Raw genomic sequence first — 18,207 nt, 5'->3', positions numbered from 1 at the left:
TGGAAGTGTCACTAGAATGTGTTACTCCTGAGCAATTGATCATATTCAGCACCATTACTGAACTCCATTCATCACTTTGAAAATAAGCTGCTTCATCGATGGTTTACATGTTAAAAGAATTCCAAGGAGTTAAAAATAACAACTCATTCTGTCCACAGCAGAGGTTTTAAAAAAGGGAAAGAAAAAAAAAAATCATACACAGTATTTGCATGCATGACTGCTTTGCGTTTCCATTTCCTTAAATGGCAAGGGAGAGATTTTTTTAGCTGGAAGGGAGTGTGCCAGGAATGCAGCTCAGATCTACTCACACATCCACTCCTTTACTTCTGTTTAGGGACATAGGATTCATAGTATTGCACAAATATAAACCAGGAAATATGGGGGAAAATATTACAATAACTGAAAATTGTCATACAATTGACATTGGAGGAAATCCTGTGTAAAAGGTCATCTGCAGAAGCACTGTAATTGATGAGCAATGTAAGTAAACATGCAGAATTTTACTGAAGACAGTTAATTTTTATTCTGACCGGTCTATTTAATCCACTTGTCAGGGGACTGCTTCTTCCTAAGGTTTAAGTCCTCAAATTCCAGTATCTTACCCTTACCCAGATGGCAGTTCTTCAAGTGTAAACCCAGAAAATTAACATCAGCAAGCTATTCAACTTTTACTTCTACTGTTCTTCCTTCACATTACCAAACACATACTTTCTAGTATGGAGAAAGGTATGAAGAACAGACTCTATGCCTCATATTTCCCTCTAATCTGGAGTAGAATGGACAACTGTATTCCTTCAATTCATCACTAGCTAAGATTAAACCTGGGGCCTACAATCAGTATCTTAAGTTGCATCCCACATGGTGCCTTTACTCACCAAAGAAGCTGTCAATTTAATTCCTACTGGTACACCCCTAAGTATTGACTTAGGAACAATAGCTTGGATTTTCCTGGATCTCACTTACACAGAAATGAAGCTAAGATATACCTCAGTTTCTATGCCAACCTTGTTAACGGAATTTATGATGAAATTTCTTGTGGAGTTCATTTGGCTACACTGGAATGTAAAAATTGGCGTAAAACAAGTGTAAATTCAATGCCACCCTAAGGAGTAACATTGAGTGTGCCACTGTACCCTGCCAAGGTGCCTCATTCTCAGAACCACTTGGCCTCTGCTGCTCTTCTTCTCCTACCATTATTAGGCAGAACTTGGATATTGGTATTGGGAAAGCCATTCCGGCTGCTTAGTCCTCTTGAATGTGTGGGAAACTGGAAGCACTGAAGCTGACAGCACTTTGGTTATGTATAGTTCAAATCTGAGGATGAAAAAAAGCAAAAACAACCACAAAAGAAACTGTTCTCTAATTCCAGGAATCTGATATACTGATATGATGTGAATTTTAGGTTTTGCTGTGCCTAAACGTGTGGTGAAAATCTATGTCTGTGCATTGCGTGCATAAATCTAGGAACCTGGTATGAGCTGGTCGATTGCTTGGAGGTGGAGCTATGTAAATGAGTGATAGCGAATTTCAGCAGACTCTCAAAAGTGATGCAAGCGAGTGGTGAAATTCCGACATAACTGATTTTTCAACATAAAATTAGTTAAATTAATTCCATGCAAATTTCCTCGGAAGGAAAATGACATCAAAGCTTTCCAGAAAATTCAGGAGGAAACTTCCCATTCAATGGATTTTTAAAAAAACAGTAAAAGGGAGGGATTTGGAGCATACAACAATAAAGGAAGTTGCATAAAATGTAATTAGGAGCTACAAGATGGTCCTAGGTGTTGTAGAAAAGCTATCCTGCTGATTATGGAAACATGGTAGAAAATGGGAAAAATAAAAATACCATTGGAGGAATGAAACAAAAAGACCAATGGAAGTGCAGAATTAAGGGTTGCAATTCTGACAATTCCGTTGTCGGCTACATTATTTTAAACATGTTAATTCCTCCATTAAAACTGTAGAGGAGTTTCATATGAATGTGTTTTATGTTGTGTATTAGTATTGCTCCCTTATAAAGATGATACAAAAGAACCTGCAAATCAACATTTCTATTACATTGAAGTCACTGTTACATATTCTGTTCATCTCCACCTATTGTAACTCCTTGTTGAATGTGGGTTGTGTTTGTGCTCTTCATCAATCATAGGCTACAGTCAATTTTAATGCAGGTTCAGGTAGTTATGCCACAATATTGCAATGTGATGGTGTGACTGGTGTACTCTTTTTAATCTGGCTGTTGATGATACTCCATATGGAGATAACACACTTATTGGCAGGAGGTACAGCATAATATATTCATGATATATTATTTTAGGAAGAAAAACTGTGTTGATAAGGCAATACAATAACCCTAGTCAGAGCTAATCCAATTACTATGTAGATCACTGCACAGGATAACTGCACTGTTCACCTGATACTGATCATAGAAACACTCACAAGTAGAGTCTTCAGGCGTTTGGTTAAAAACCACAGGTTTTGTTTTCCTCTGCTCATTTTTCCCTTTTTCTCTTACACAAGCTGATCCATTCTGGGGAAAGTTTCCATGGGCTCTGCAGCTATCTGATATCTATATGTCTAGCATATGAATTTAGACCATTTCATTCTGAGGAACATGAGGATGGAACCATCTTACCATCTCTTTAAAATTCAAACTACCCTAATTTATCAAAAAATGAAAATTTTCTTTACACCTCATATTCTAATACTTCAGCCATGTTTACGTATTTAGCATTTCAAACCGAGCTTCTTGTGGCTAACTCAAAACATCAAGACCAGCTGTCTCCAATTCAATTAAATCCCTCACACACACGCATACACACACAGGCCAGGATTTTATGGCCCTGCCATGGCGTGTCTCCCCCCAGCGGATGCGTCGAGCCATTTAAATCTCCATTCAGTTCGGCGGGACCGTAATATCCCACAGGGCGGGAGGGACCATAAAATGCTGGCCAGAGAAACTAATCCAAACCTCACTATTAACCCACTTTTACAATAAATCACAATAATATTATGAAAATTATTATATTTTCTTGACAGAAAGCTAGCTCCTGACAAGCCTTCCAACTCCTCTAAGCCCCATGTCAGAGTTCAGTTCCACTCCCTTTGTGAATCTAAAAACTTATGTCAGCCATTTCAATAACACTCAGCACAGTACTTCCATCAACTCTGCAGTAGCAAAAGAAAGTCAAAAACACCTCATCTGAAAGTTGAATGGTGATCCCTTTCAATAGTACTAATAGTGGAGGTGTTGGGGGAGATTTCCTTGTGCAGTTGGGAATGAGTAAGAGTGGGGACAGAATCTGCAAGGTCCAACATGCCAGATCGGGTGCCACATCACTGTTAGACGCTGTTTAACATCATAATCTGCTCACTCTCTATGTGTTCAGCACACGCATGGCATGCCCATGTTAATGTCCTTATGAGGAGGGCATACTGCGTGAGCTGTGCCGAAAGTGGCACTGGAACAATTCCAGCCAACATTTTCAAAGGTTAGGGTTTTTGTAGTGTCAGCACTAGCAGCACTATGGAGTTGAATTTTGCAGCTTGAAACTTCACATTTGATATTGCATTTTGTTTTACCAGAGCTATAAAAATCTTCAGCAGGATTACATATTAGACTGTGCTATTTCATTTATGCCAGACTCCCATGAAATCAAATGCAAGATCACCAGGTGATTGGGCAGAGAGTGTAATTCTTCTACCAAAGCCATGACTTCTTTAAAGAGTTGTGAGTAATGGTGCTATCTGCTGGCTCCTAGCACAAAAGTTAGAACAATGATGGACAGTGAAATGAAATAATGAAAAATAGAGTTTGGAGATTGCACTGAATCTTGTCCTGATCCTTGTGTTCTGGGGCTATCCCTGAATAACAAAATTCTGGCAATGCAGTGTCTCTTGGTCAGAATCGGGGTCAAATTATGACATTTAACACAATATGGCGCTATGATAAAGCTCTTAGTGCACACTGTTCTCCCAGTGTGTTTTGTTTCTGAAATTGAAGAAGCTTTATTCCTGTATTATAATCCCATACACTTCCAAAAAATATATACTTTATCTGGTGAAATAAGTGGACATTTTCATTGTTCGAATACTTCGTAGCAACAAAAGGGGCTGACGAAAGAAGGTAATTATATATGGTATTCTGCTAAAAGGAAAAGTTTATAAAATTGCAAAGAACAGTGCTAAGCGTAAGGATTGGGAGAGGTTTAGAAACTAGCAAAGGGCAGCCAAAAAATTAATAAAAAGTTGGGGAAAAAAAATGAGTTAAACTAGCAAGAAATATAAAAACTGATTAAAAGAGCTTCTACAAGTATTTAAAAAGGAAGAGACTAGCAACATCAACATTGGTCCCTTAGAGGCTGAGACAAGAAAATTAGGATGAAGAATAAGGAAATGACAGAGTCGTTAAACAAATAATTTGTATCTGTCTTCACAGTAGGAGACACAAAAAGCATTCCAAAAATAGTGGGGAACCAAGGGGCTAATGAGAGCGAGGAACTTAAAATAATTAATATGAGTACAGGAAATGTACTGGAGAGACCAGGGGGACAAATCTCAGCAGGTCAGGGATCTGTGGAGAGAGAAACAAAGCTAATATTCAGGTTGATGGCCTTTCACTTTTTTGATATTTGTTCATGGGATGTGAGCATCACTGGCCAGCATTTGTTGCCCATCCCAATACAACTGAATTGCTTGGTAGGCTATAAAACACTGGTTCAGTCTCAACTGTTCTGGGCACCACACTTTAGAAGGATGTGAAGCTATTAGAGAGAAAGATGAGAATGGTTCTAGGGATGAGAAATTTCAATTATGTGGATAGATTGGAGAATCTGGGGCTGTTCTCCTTGGAGAAGAAAAGGTTAAGAGGAGATTTGATAGAGGTGCTCAAATTCATGAATTAGAGTAGATAGGGAGAAAATGTTTTCATTGGCAAATCCATTGAGAACCAGAGGACACCGATTTAAGGCGATTGGCAATACTGATATGAGGAAAAGATTTTTTACCCATTTGATGGTTAGGATCTGGGATGGACTGCCTGAGATTGTGGTGGAAGAAAAATTCAATCCAAGCTTTTAAAAGAGAATTGGATAATTATCTGAAGAGAGAAAATTTATGGGAAAAGAGCAGGGGAGGGGGACTCTTGAAGAAGGCTGGCATGGACACGACAGCCCAAATGGCCTCCTTCTGTGCTGTAACCATTCTATGATATCTAACTTACCCAGTTCTTATGGAGGATCATCGACTTGAAACATTAAATGTGTTTCTTTCTCCACAGTTGCTGGAGTATTTCCAGCATTTTCTGTTTTAATCTCAGATTTCTAGCATCCGCAGTAGGGGCAGTTTTGTAGGGGGACAAATCCCTTGGGCCTGACGACATACATCCTGGGGTTCTAAAAGAAGAAACCACAGAGATAGTGGATGTGTTGTTTGTGATCTTCCAACATTCCCAAGATTTGAAAATGGTCCAAGTGGAGAGGTGGCATGACAGGTAGAGAGAGCTGTTTCTAAAGCGTACAGTATTCTAGGCTTCATTAATAGGGGCATAGAGTACAAGAGCAGGGAGGTTATGATGAACTTATATAAAACACTGGTTAGATCTCAGCTAGAATATTGGGCACCACACTATAGGAAGGATGTGAATGCATTGGAGAGAGTGCAGAAGAGATTTACGAGAATGGTTCCAGGATTGAGACAATTCAGTTATGAGGAAAGATTGGAGAAGTTGGGACTATTTTCCTTGGAGAGGAGAAGGCTGAGAGGAGACCTGATAGAAGTTTTCAAAATAATGAGGGATCTGGACTGAGTAGATAGGGAGAAACTGTTCTCGCTCATAAACGGATCGAGGACCAGAGGACACAGTTTTAAAGTGTTTTGCAAAAGAAGCAAATAGGTGAGAAAAATCTTTTTCACACAGCGAGTAGTTAGGGTTTGGAATTCACTGCCTGGAGGTCTGGTAGAGGCAGGTTCAATTGAGGCATTCAGGATGATTATGTAAATAGAAACAATGTGCAGGGTTACAAGGAAAAGGCAGGAGATTGGTACTAAGTTAAAATGCTCAGAGAGCCAGTGCAGACACAATGGGCCAAATGGGCTCCTTCTGCAGCATAACAATTCCGTGATTCTGTGATTGTAAATTACCAAATGTAACAACACTATTCAAGAAAGGAGAGAAAGCAGGAAACTGCAAGCCAGTTAGCCTGACATCAGTCGTCAGAAAAGTGCTGGAATCCTTATTAAGGAGATCTTAACAAGACACTTAAAATGTCATGATATGATTAGGCAGTGTCAACATGATCTAATGAAAGGAAAATTATGTTTGACAAATTTATTAGAGTTTTTTGAGAATGTTAAATTAGTCGTCCTGATTGCACCAGAGCAAGGAGGCATCAAGCATGAACCAGATGTTGTCTCCATCCAGGCAGGAAGCATGAAAAACTACCAGGGAAAGGCATCCCAGCCCTATCTTTATTGCCTTCACTGAAAATTGATGTGACCAATTTTTACTGGAGGCCTATAGAGTGACTCTTCTGCTTATTTACCTGTTTGGCTGCAGATGGAGCATCTCTTGGGGCAGGGTGATGATGGGTTGAAGAATAAGTTATTGTACGCCATGTCAGATCCCCTAGTTATTCACCAGCAGTGAATAATATTGTCAATGTCCAAGGAACAGACTGGAGTTTGGTTTTCTATCATCAGTTTTCTCCTTTTCTCTCCTCGGCCATTGGCTGTCCTCTGATACCTTAAGACAGTGGCAATTCTTTATTTGTGACTACAAGCAATGAATGTTAGTAGGCTATTTAAATGGTAGGGGCACAAAAGCTGAACCTGATCGTGTCTTCATCTGGCATCCATTTACCTGCAGTTTTTATCAGGAGGTATTGAATAGTGATCAGTAGTTGAAATCACATCTGAATTTTCTAAACTCGCTTGGGGTACTGAGATCAGCTGTAGCACTGCTGCTGCAGCCTGGGATAAAAGTAGCTGATGCAGCATACACCTGGGATTGAAGCTGATGTTCCTGGCCAGTGGCTAGTCCCACTCTGGGCAGTATATTTACCAAGTCAAAACAGGCAGCTCAAGAGTGAAAGCTAAAACAGAAATCAAGAATTAAACTTCATAGTTTCAAAAAACTTGTTGGTCAACAGTGACACAGAGTATATTCCTGAATCATTTCGGGACTATTAAGATTCCTTGGCACATTCACTTCATATGTTAAAAGCCCCACTGTTAAGCCAAGGAATTCTGGGTGTCGGCTCACTCATGCAGAAGCCCAACAGGAATTGCATTGCACCTGTGCCACTCGAGACCTGAATCCCCTCTCATGATGAAGGAATGCTGAAGCAAGCTTCCTACGCAGCCATACCATTTTAAATGTCTGTTCCAGAAAGGCTTGTGTACTTCTCTGCTTACTCCTCAGTGCGTTTTGATGCAAGCTGTTTAAAAAAGCATGGGGACAGCTGACAGGAAGCACAGGATTACAGTTATTTGGCCTCGTGTCTCCCACATCTATCTTTTCATTTCACAAGATTTCAGTTGCTTTTCATGCTCTTGTTTGGTGATATGGTTGCTTCAGTGTTGCCTGTGGTCTTTCATCACAGATTCAGAATAGTGTGCATTTTTAAATTAACGATACAGCAGTAGTCTCCAATTCTGTTCAAAGGCTGCTCAATTGCAAATCCTGGTGATACTGCAATGGCTAGGTCTTTTTTATAAACTGACAAAATCAAATCAAATAATACATTTGATCCTGACACCAACATAATTACGGGCTGGAATTTGCAAGGGGGCCATGGCACCGCCCCCCCACCCCCGGTTAAAAGACAGGGTGAGTCCTCCTCCGTTAGCCTGGGTCACCCTGAGCCCATTTTATGGCCATCGGATTGTTAATTACCGCAGGATGAGACTTCCACTTCCACCTGGGAAGAAGTCCCGCCTCTGAGAACTGCCAACCAATCAGATGGCTGGTAGCTCTCTAGTCCCAGCAGCACCACTGAGAGCAGTGGCCACTATTGGGACTGCAAGCAGTTCACCCTGCTGAAGAGCCGTGTAGCTGGATGAGAAGGTGAGTGGAGGGTTTCTCCATGGCCTGCCTGGCAGGCTGCAGTGAGGGTGGGGTGGTGGATGGTGATGCAGGGTAAAATTGTGTATGGTGGAGTATTATGAAGCAGGGGGACCTCCATTGGACAAAGGGTGCCTGAACAGCAGAGATTCCCCACTTCAGCTAATAAAAAGGCCACCCAGTGCCATCCACCATTGGTAAAATATCAACAGAGGAAGATAGGCAACGGGCATGGCACCGCTGTCATGGAATCCAATTTTATGCTGCTCTGGGTTACTACCCTCACTCAGGTGGTGGGGGAGTGGGGGGGAGAGGGATGGGGGTGGAGGTAGTGGATAATGTAAAGTTCTACCCTATGTAAATTTGTTGCACAACTTTGCTCAGGCTCAGAGGCTGATTCAGAGGTTCTCTTTCACTGCTACAATTTTCTCCTCCCCTCTCCTGAAGAAATTGGCTCTTTTTGCAGTACAGTTCCATGGGCACTGGCAACCCTCCAGAACCATGCCCAAGTCATTGTTCTTCATATGTAGGCATGACATGAAAGAATGGAAGCCATCCAAACTGATCTAATCCTGTTTTAAAGCCCAAATTTATTGTTATGTAATCACTGCATCTTGAGTTACCTTGGCCTGAACACATCCCTGCCAATTCTGACAGCCTCGCTGCCATTTTATGCTCTAACGACCATTGCTCGGCATAAAGCGGGACTTCCGGGGGTTCTGATGGAGGTGAACATCCCTTTCCGCCTGAGATTGAACTTTCTCTATTTCCAGGTTTCCCCCCTGAGCTTTCATCCACCTGCCAGCCTAAAAATTGGGGCTGTGTGGGAAACAGCCCTTAAATGGCCATTAGTTGGCCACTTAAGGGCCTCAAATGGGGCAAGGATAGTCTTCCCATTGAAGCATGTCTACATAAAGAAATAAGAGAAGCTTGCAAGAAAAGTACTACAATAACCATGTGTGACTTTAATCTTCACATTGATTAGACTAATCAAATTGGCGGCGGTAGCCTTCCCTGATCTTCGCTCCATCATAAGGTCAGAAGTAGGGATGGCCGAATGGCCTACTCCTGTAACCTCATGGCCCGGCATATCCCCCACTCTGTCCTATTGTGTAGCGACTGTTAGGGGACATAAAAACTACTCCCACCAGTGACTTTTTTTCCCCCTATTTCTTATCTCCACCCAAACTGATTCTATTCTTGCTCACCTGAAGTAAGATGATTGTACTGATCACCTCCTTTATTATCATTGCTGATTGCACAATGTTCAGCACCATTCACGACTCCTCAGATACCAACGCAGTCCTTGTCCACATGCAGCAAGACCTAAACAACATTCAGTCTTGGGCTGATAAATGGCAAGTAACATTTGCACCACACACGTGCCAGGCAATGACAGTCTCCAATAAGGAGAATTTAAGCATCTCCCCTTGATATTCAATGGCATTACCATCACTGAATCCCTCACTAGCAATGTCCTGGGGATTACCATTCAACAGAAATTTAACTGGACCCCCAATATAAATACTGTAGCTACAAGAGTAAATCAGAGGCTGGGAGTTCTGCAGTGAGTAACTCACCTCCTGAATCCCCAAAGCCTGTTCACCATCTACAAGGCACAAGTTGGGAACACCACCTGCTGGAAGTTCCACTCCAAGCCATTCACCATCCTGACATGGAAATATATCGCCATTCCTTCACTGTCACCGGGTTAAAAACCTCCCTGACAGCACTGTGGGTATACCTACACCAGAGGGACTGCAGCAGTTTAAGAAGGCAGCTCACCACCACCTTCTCAAGGGAAATTAGGGATGGGCAATAAATGCTGGGCAATGACACCCACATCTCATAAATGAATAATAAAAAAGGAGTGTGATGGAATACTCTCCGCTTGCCTGGATGAATGCAGCTCCAACAGTACTCACGAAGTTTGACACCATCCAGGACATAGCAGCCCACTTTGATTGGCACCCCATCCACCACCTTAAGCTTTCACTCCCTCTACCCGATGCACAGTGGCAGCAGTATGTGCCATCTACAAGATGTACTGCAGCAACTTACCAAGGCTCGTTCAAAACCACCTTCCAAATCTGTGATCTCTACCACCTAGAAGGGCAAGAGCAGCAGCTGCATGGGAACACCACCACCTGCAAGTTTCTCTCTAATCAATGCATCATCTTGACGTGGAACTACATCACTTTCCCTTCACTTTCACTGGGTCAAAATCCTGGAACTCCCTCCCTTCAAGCAGTGGACATTGAGTCATTGAATATATTCAAGACTGAGTTAGACAGATATTTGATTGACAATGGAGCCAACGGTTATGGGGAGGAGTGGGGGCCAGTGGTGGGGGGCAGACAGGAAAGTGGAGTTCTGGCCACAATCAGATCAGCCATTGTCTTACTGAAAGGCAGCTGATCAACTCAGAGACCGAATGGCCTACTCCTGTAACCTCATGGCCCAGCATATCCCCCAGTCTGTCCTATTGTGTAGCGACTGTTAGGGGACCTAAAAACTACTCCCACCAGTGACTTTTTTTTCTCCTTTTTCTTATCTCCACCCAAACTGATTCTATTCTTGCTCACCTGAAGTAAGATCATTGTACTGATCACCTCCTTTATTAACAGAGCTACCCCATCTCCTATTCCTTTCCTCCTGTTCTTCCAAAATGTCAAATACTCTTGAATATTCAGGGTCCAGCCTAGACTACCTTGTAACCATGTCTCTGTAATGGCTGTCATGTCATACTCATTTGTTTCTATTTATGTGATCAATTCATCCATCTTGTTACGAATGCTGTGACCATTCAGCTAAAGAGCCTTTAATTATATATTTTTACCATTTTACCTACTCTGACCTTATTTGCCGTTGCACTCTTATGTAGGTACACTCTATAACTTTTTGTCACACTCTGGTTATCATTACCGACATTGCCACCCTGCACTATTGCCCTGTCCTTTCTCTTTAATTTCCTAAATCTTCCCTCCACTATTTTGTTTAATGCCCTCTCTACAGCCATAGTTATACGATTCACCAGTACACTGGCCCCAGTGCAGTTCAGGTGAAGGCCATCCCAATGGTGCAGCTCCCTCTTTTTGCCAGAGCCCATTGAATCAAAGCCCATTTTTCCCACACCACCCTTTGAGCCACACGTTCAACTCTCTGATCCTATGCCAATTTTTTCATGGCTCAGGTAGTAATCCAGAGATTATTACCTATATGGCTTTTCTTTTCAATTTAGCCCCTGACTGCTCATAGTCCTTCAGCAGAACCTTTTTATTAGTCCTATCTATGTTGTTGGTGCCTGCATGGACCACAACAGCTGGATCCTTCCCCTCCCATTCCAAGCTCCATTCCAGCCCTGAGGAGATATTCTTAACCCTGGCACTGGGCAGACAACACAGCCTTCAGGACCCATGCTATTGGCTGCAGAGAACTGTATCTATCCCTCTCACTTTTCCTCATCCTCCCTGCATTCCCTGCATCCACACAAGCCGCAAGAATCATAAACCTATTGGAAAATTACAAGGATTGAAGCTCTTCCAGTGCTGTCTTTTGGATCTCCATACCTGTCTCACTTACAGTCACACTGCCTGTCCCTGACCACAGACCAACTTTGAAGAACCTAGCCTAAGGGGTGTGACTGCCTCCTGGAACAAAGGGCCCAGGTAACTTTCCCCCTCCCTGATGCATCAAAATATCCGAAGCTCAGACCCACAATGCATCTGAATTCCCCTTACCAAATTCCCAAGGTTACACTCTGTCTTAAACTGCACTCCGTCATGAGCTGCTATCTTTGTGCTTGCTTACTTTGTACGCTTAGCACGAGCACCTGTGTTTATACTTTGTAAAATCGTTGAGTCAGGTAACAGAGAGAGAGAGAGAAAAAACGTACACAAGGGGGGAACAAAAACATTGTGAAGCACAATTCAGTGATGTAGCAGAGTGGTTCTCAACTGGTGGTCTGTGAGTTGTCAAGGTCTCTGCCAAACACAAGATTTTAACTGACATTACCATCCTTCCAGCACTTCCTCTTATTACTGACAGGCAACAATGCTGTTTGAATCCTTACTCGTGGTGTGGAGGTGGAGCTGTGGGAAAACAGCTCAGTACACCAGTAAAGATTAAGAGCAAGGAGGACAGAGTTGAATAGAAGTCAGGAGTATCTCAACTTGCTACAGCGTACCTCACACACCATCTTGTGCAGCCTGAGTCCGGGTTGTCGGCGGCGAAGCTGCAACATATCTATAGACTTATTTGGGTGGTCAGGACCTCTCATCCTCACTGATGTGGGAAAGAAGCAGATACCAGCCCTCTGTTTCAGTGCTGACATAGATGTGATGAGTAAAGTACTGACCTCACCCAGGTACTGACTGTAACTGTGAGGTGAACACACAGGAATGATTAGAGAGTCTGCAGCATGCAACAAGAGGCAGAATAGAGGATGAATTAGTCTGCACATAAAGTGCCTAATGGCACGTGTGGGAACCCAGCTGCTGGAAATTAATGATACTGATAGCGGGGGAAGAGACGACTGTCAGGCTGACCTTAACATCAGGCTACATGTTCTGTGTCAATGTATCGCTTTCAGCTTCTGTTGCTTTTGAAACTGGATTTCAATTAATGGCTTTTAGGAAACAAACTGAATAAACATTGAACTGTGCCTTCAAGTGACTACAGTAGAAGCTGTGTTTATTTTGCTGTCCCAAGCTTGCTGCCATCTTGTATCACATTTGGGCTTCCTGCATGATCACATGTAACTGCTGGTTGCAAACTTTCCAATGATTAAAAATTAACAAGCCCTTTTTGAGAATGTTGATACTTTTTCCTAACCTTTATGGAATGCTGTTGAGTATTTATTAATATTTTTATGGACACCCCTGCTTACATCGAGCTCTACAAACTTTAAGAAAACACAGCTCTTTGTGGGATACATTATTTATAATTTTATTCGTGGGGGCATTTCCCACCCCACTGCAAGCTCAGAAATTTTCCAGTCATGGTGTATGAAAATTGCTCTGCGGCATTGACTACCATGGGACCGCCACTTAAAGTCAAACTAAACTAAATTGGGTGCTAACAAAATGTGAGCTGCATGCCTGTCCACAGATCATGATAACTACAGATTTCTAAAATGTTCTATTTACTCACCTCCATTCACAGAATCACACAGTGCAGAAGACGCCCTTCGGCCCATCGAGTCTGCACCGACACGTGAGAAACACCGGACCTACCTACCTAATCCCATTTACCAGCACTTGGCCCATAGCCTTGAATGTTATGATATGCCAGGTACTTTTTAAAGGATGTGAGGCAGCCCGCCTCCGCCACCCTCCCAGGCAGCACATTCCAGACCATCATCACCCTCTGGGTAAAAAGTTTTTCCTCATATCCCCCCTAAACCTCCTGCCTCTCACCTTGAACTTGTGGCCTTTCGTGACTGACCCTTCAACTAAGGGGAACAGCTGCTTCCTATCTACCCTGTCCATGCCCCTCATAATCTTGTACACCTCGATCAGGTCGCCCCTCAGTCTTCCCTGCTCCAATAAAAACAACCCGAGTCTATCCAACCTCTCTTCATAACTTAAATGTTTCATCCCAGGTGAATCTCCTCTGCACCCCCTCCAGTGCTTCCTATAATGTGGTGACCAGAACTGCACACAGTACTCCAGCTGTGGCCTCACCAAGGTTGTATACAGCTCCAACATGACCTCCCTACTTTTGTAATCTATGCCTAGATTGATAAAGGCAAGTGTCTCATATATCTTTTTCACCACCCCACAAACATGCCCCTCCATCTTCAGAGATCTATGGACACACATGCCAAGGTCCCTTTGTTCCTAAGAACTTCCTAGTGTCATGCTGTTCACATTGAATTCTTCCTTGTCAAATTACTCCTGCCAAAATGTATCACCTCACACTTTTCAGGGTTAAATTCCATCTGCCACTTATCTGCCCATTTGACCATCGTGTCTATATCTTCCTGTAGCCCAAGACACTCAACCTCACTATTAACCCCCCGGCCTATCTTTGTGTCATCCGCAAACTTACTAATCCTACCCCCCACATAGTCATCTATGTTGTTTATATAAATGATGAATAATAGGGGACCCAACACAGATCCCTGTGGTACGCCACTGGATTCCAGTCATTAAAGCAGCCTTCTGTCTTCACCCTCTGTCTCCTACAACTAAGCCAATTTTGAATCCACCTTATCAAATTACCCTGTATCCCATGTGCATTTGCCTTCTTTATAAATCTCCCATATGAGATCTTGTCAAAGGCTTTGCTGAAATCCATATAAACTACATCAACTGCACTACCCTCATCTACACACCTGGTCATCTCCTCAAAAAATTCAATCAAATTTGTTAGGCATGACCTCCCTCTGACAAAGTCATGTTCGTTACATCGGTGGTAAAGGAACAACAAAATGTTTGCTCAGCAACATGTCTCATGTTAAGTGAGTAAAACAAAAATAATAAATATACATGTTTAATTATAAATGTAATTTGTATACAGAATTATCTCCATTAAGGGGTCCGTGGAATTTTTGTAACACAACAGGGGAAGGGACCTCAGGAGCTAAAAGATTGAGAACCCCTAATGCATCAGACTGGAATAAGCTGCAACATTACCTTTCCTGGTGCATTTTGTAGCTCTGTTTCAAAACCAATTTTAAATAAAGTTGGACAGCCATCAGAAGATACTGATACCAGCTGTTAAATTAATGATGCTACATAGTTGACGTAATCAGTTTAAGCTAAGGTTGTAATTGGTTGTTCCTTTTTTTTAAGCGAACAATGCCACACATCATTCCCTGTTGCTAAGCAGCTGATGTCAAAAAGGTTTTCCAATTTCAGAGTGCTGCATCTGATTATTTTTAAAACAAAGGGATAGCAATTTCTAAAATGTAAACATATGGGGCTGGATTTTCATTGCTGATGGGGCAAGCATGGAATTAGGTGCATATTGAAAATTGCATACCCAGGCGGTGCCAGTGGATCCCGATGCCTCCGGAATGCGTCATGATTTTCAAAGGGAGGGTGGGGCTGGGAAACCTGCACGCCTCCAATAAACGGGTTGTTCAACTTGTTGCTGAACTCATTAACAGGCATCAGAGGAGCAATTTAAAAATTCCAATCAGGAGACACAGGGAAAGCACAGTGTCTGGGAAACGTCAGGGTGTGGCTGTCGTGAACACAGCGGGGTCGGTGGGGTGGGGGAATGGGGTCTCCGCCACCAATATTCTCCCAAACCACAGACCATTGCACCACACCAGACTCACCCCCCCCCCCCAGCCCAGACCCTGACCTCGGCAGCCCCTCACCCACACACCCACCCCACTGCAAGCTCCCCGCCGAAACATGCATTTCACTTCAGACATCAAGAATTAATAATACACATGTCTGATCAAAATCATAAGCAATTATAATTACTACAGAAGACATGAGTGACCAAAAAAACTTGAGATAGCTTTACCCAGGAGATCCAAAAAGCGCAACTGTCAGTGAGGTGCCTTGCACTCGTGCCTACCCCTGTACCGTGCTCCCCAGATGAGGTGGAGCCTGCATGCTCTCTTGCCTCTGCCTCCAAAGGGGATGCCTTATTATTCTGGCTCTCTGTGAATTATCCTACACCGGCCCTCTGTGAATTATCCTACACCGGCCCTCTGTGAATTATCCTACACCGGCCCTCTGTGAATTATCCTACACCGGCCCTCTGTGAATTATCCTACACCGGCCCTCTGTGAATTATCCTACACTGGCCCTCTGTGAATTATCCTACACCGGCCCTCTGTGAATCCTCCTGCACCGGCCCTCTGTGAATCCTCCTACACTGGCCCTCTGTGAACCCTCCTACACCGGCCCTTTGTGAATGCTCCTACACCGGCCCTCTGTGAATCCTCGTACAGCGGCCCTCTGTGGATACTCCTACACCGGCCCTCTGTGAATCCTCCTACACCAGCCCTCTGTGAATCCTCCTACACCAGCCCTCTGTGAACCCTCCTACACCGGCCCTCTGTGAACCCTCCTACACCGGCCCTCTGTGAACCCTCCTACACCGGCCCTCTGTGAACCCTCCTACACTGGCCCTCTGTGAACCCTCCTGCACCGGCCCTCTGTGAACCCTCCTACACCGGCCCTCTGTGGATACTCCTACACCGGCCCTCTGTGGATACTCCTACACCGGCCCTCTGTGGATATTCCTACACCGGCCCTCAATGAATACTCCTACACCGGCCCTCTGTGGATATTCCTACACCATCCCTCTGTGGATATTCCTACACTGGCCCTCAGTGAATACTCCTACACCAGCCCTCTGTGGATATTCCTACACTGGCCGTCTGTGAACCCTCTTCCACCGGCCCTCTGTGAACCCTCCTACACTGGCCCTCAGTGAACTCTCCTACACCGGCCCTCAGTGAATACTCCTACACCGGCCCTCTGTGAATACGCCTATACCAGCCCTCTGTGAATACTCCTACACCGGCCCTCTGTGAATACGCCTACACCAGCCCTCTGTGAATGCTCCTACACCGGCCCTCTGTGAATGCTCCTACACCGGCCCTCTGTGAATACGCCTACACCGACCCTCTGTGAATACGCCTACACCAGCCCTCTGTGAATACTCCTACACCGGCCCTCTGTGAATACGCCTACACCGGCCCTCTGTGAATACGCCTACACCAGCCCTCTGTGAATGCTCCTACACCGGCCCTTTGTGAATGCTCCTAAACAGGCCCTCTGTGAATGCTCCTACACCGGCCCTCTGTGAATACGCCTACACTGGCCCCCTGTGAATACGCCTACACCAGCCCTCTGTGGATATTCCTACACTAGCCCTCTGTGGATATTCCTACACCAGCCCTCTGTGGATATCCCTACACCGGCCCTCAGTGAATACTCCTACACCGGCCCTCTGTGGATATTCCTACACCAGCCCTCTGTGGATATTCCTACACCAGCCCTCTGTGGATATTCCTACACTGGCCCTCAGTGAATACTCCTACACCGGCCCTCTGTGAATGCTCCTTCACCAGCCCTCTGTGAATACTCCTACACTGGCTCTCTGTGAATCCTCCTACACCAGCCCTCTATGAATACTCCTACACCGGCCCTCTGTGAATGCTCCTTCACCAGCCCTTTGTGAATGCTCCTACACCGGCCCTCTGTGAATACTCCTACACCGGCAGTCTATGAACCCTCGTATGCCAGTCCTCTGTGAACCCTCTAACGACGTTACCTCAGTGAATGACAAGCATAGTCATGGCTGTCACTTGCCTTTCCCAAGGCCCTCTGTTTCTATGTCCTTCCACCAGGCAACTCTAGGTGCTGCTTATTGGGCACTGAACCCACCTTGGGCTGACTAGGCCCTTTGCATTTTAAAATCGTGACATGGGTTTGGAACCCGGAAATATTCCAGGCATCAGGTTCCCGACCCGCTGGATTGAAAATCCAGCCCATGAATTTTAAAACAGAAGTCCATTTTTCTTCACTTCAACACTGACAGGTAAAAGACTGTTTTGTTTCTCTGTCCTATATTTATTAGTTATGAAAGTTCTGAATGAATTTTTATCATCACCAACAAAAACCCTTAAAACCTGCCTCCCAACACTCTGCTCATTCTCTGCTTGGCATTTGGCAATATTAGTTTGTCCTTCTGCATACTGGAGGGGGCACAGCTGCTGTATGAGTTCCATTTAGCAATGGGACTAAGAATTGGCAGAATTTGTCCAAAGTGCAATTAGTTCAAGCATCTACAGAGTGTGGGATCTGAACTCAGACTGCTCTGCCCTTCCACCAGCACAGCCAAAAATAGCATGTCAGAGACTGTTTATTTTATTCTTGGATCCAGCTCTCCTCCTTGTGCAAAAAAAAAAGTAATCAATGACTCAAAGGCTGGCTCTGGGTATCAGGCAACATTTGTTTATTCAAAATGAATCTCACTTGGAAACAGGACAATATTTAGAGAAAATGGGCATTGCAAAGTTACGGCATGGCAATTGCTCTCTCTCCCTCTCTCTTGCAGACCTAACCTTTAAATAAAGTTAATCCAAGCAAATACACTGCAGTGAAATGGGTTTAAAATAAACTAGATCAATGGTTGCCATGCCTCAAACTGACTGGGACCAGTTTTCCTCT

At 43.9% G+C, this 18,207-nt stretch overlaps 1 protein-coding gene across 1 annotated transcript in view; it reads right to left on the bottom strand.

The window, feature by feature from the left end:
• Window positions 1–18,207, bottom strand: part of eps8l2 (EPS8 signaling adaptor L2) — a 598,035-nt gene that overhangs the window by 566,780 nt on the left and 13,048 nt on the right. The window lies entirely within an intron of this gene.

Source organism: Cetorhinus maximus, chromosome 9 (assembly GCF_964194155.1).
Source record: "Cetorhinus maximus chromosome 9, sCetMax3.hap1.1, whole genome shotgun sequence".
NCBI lineage: Eukaryota > Metazoa > Chordata > Chondrichthyes > Lamniformes > Cetorhinidae > Cetorhinus > Cetorhinus maximus.
This window is presented reverse-complemented; position numbering and strand designations above follow the sequence as displayed.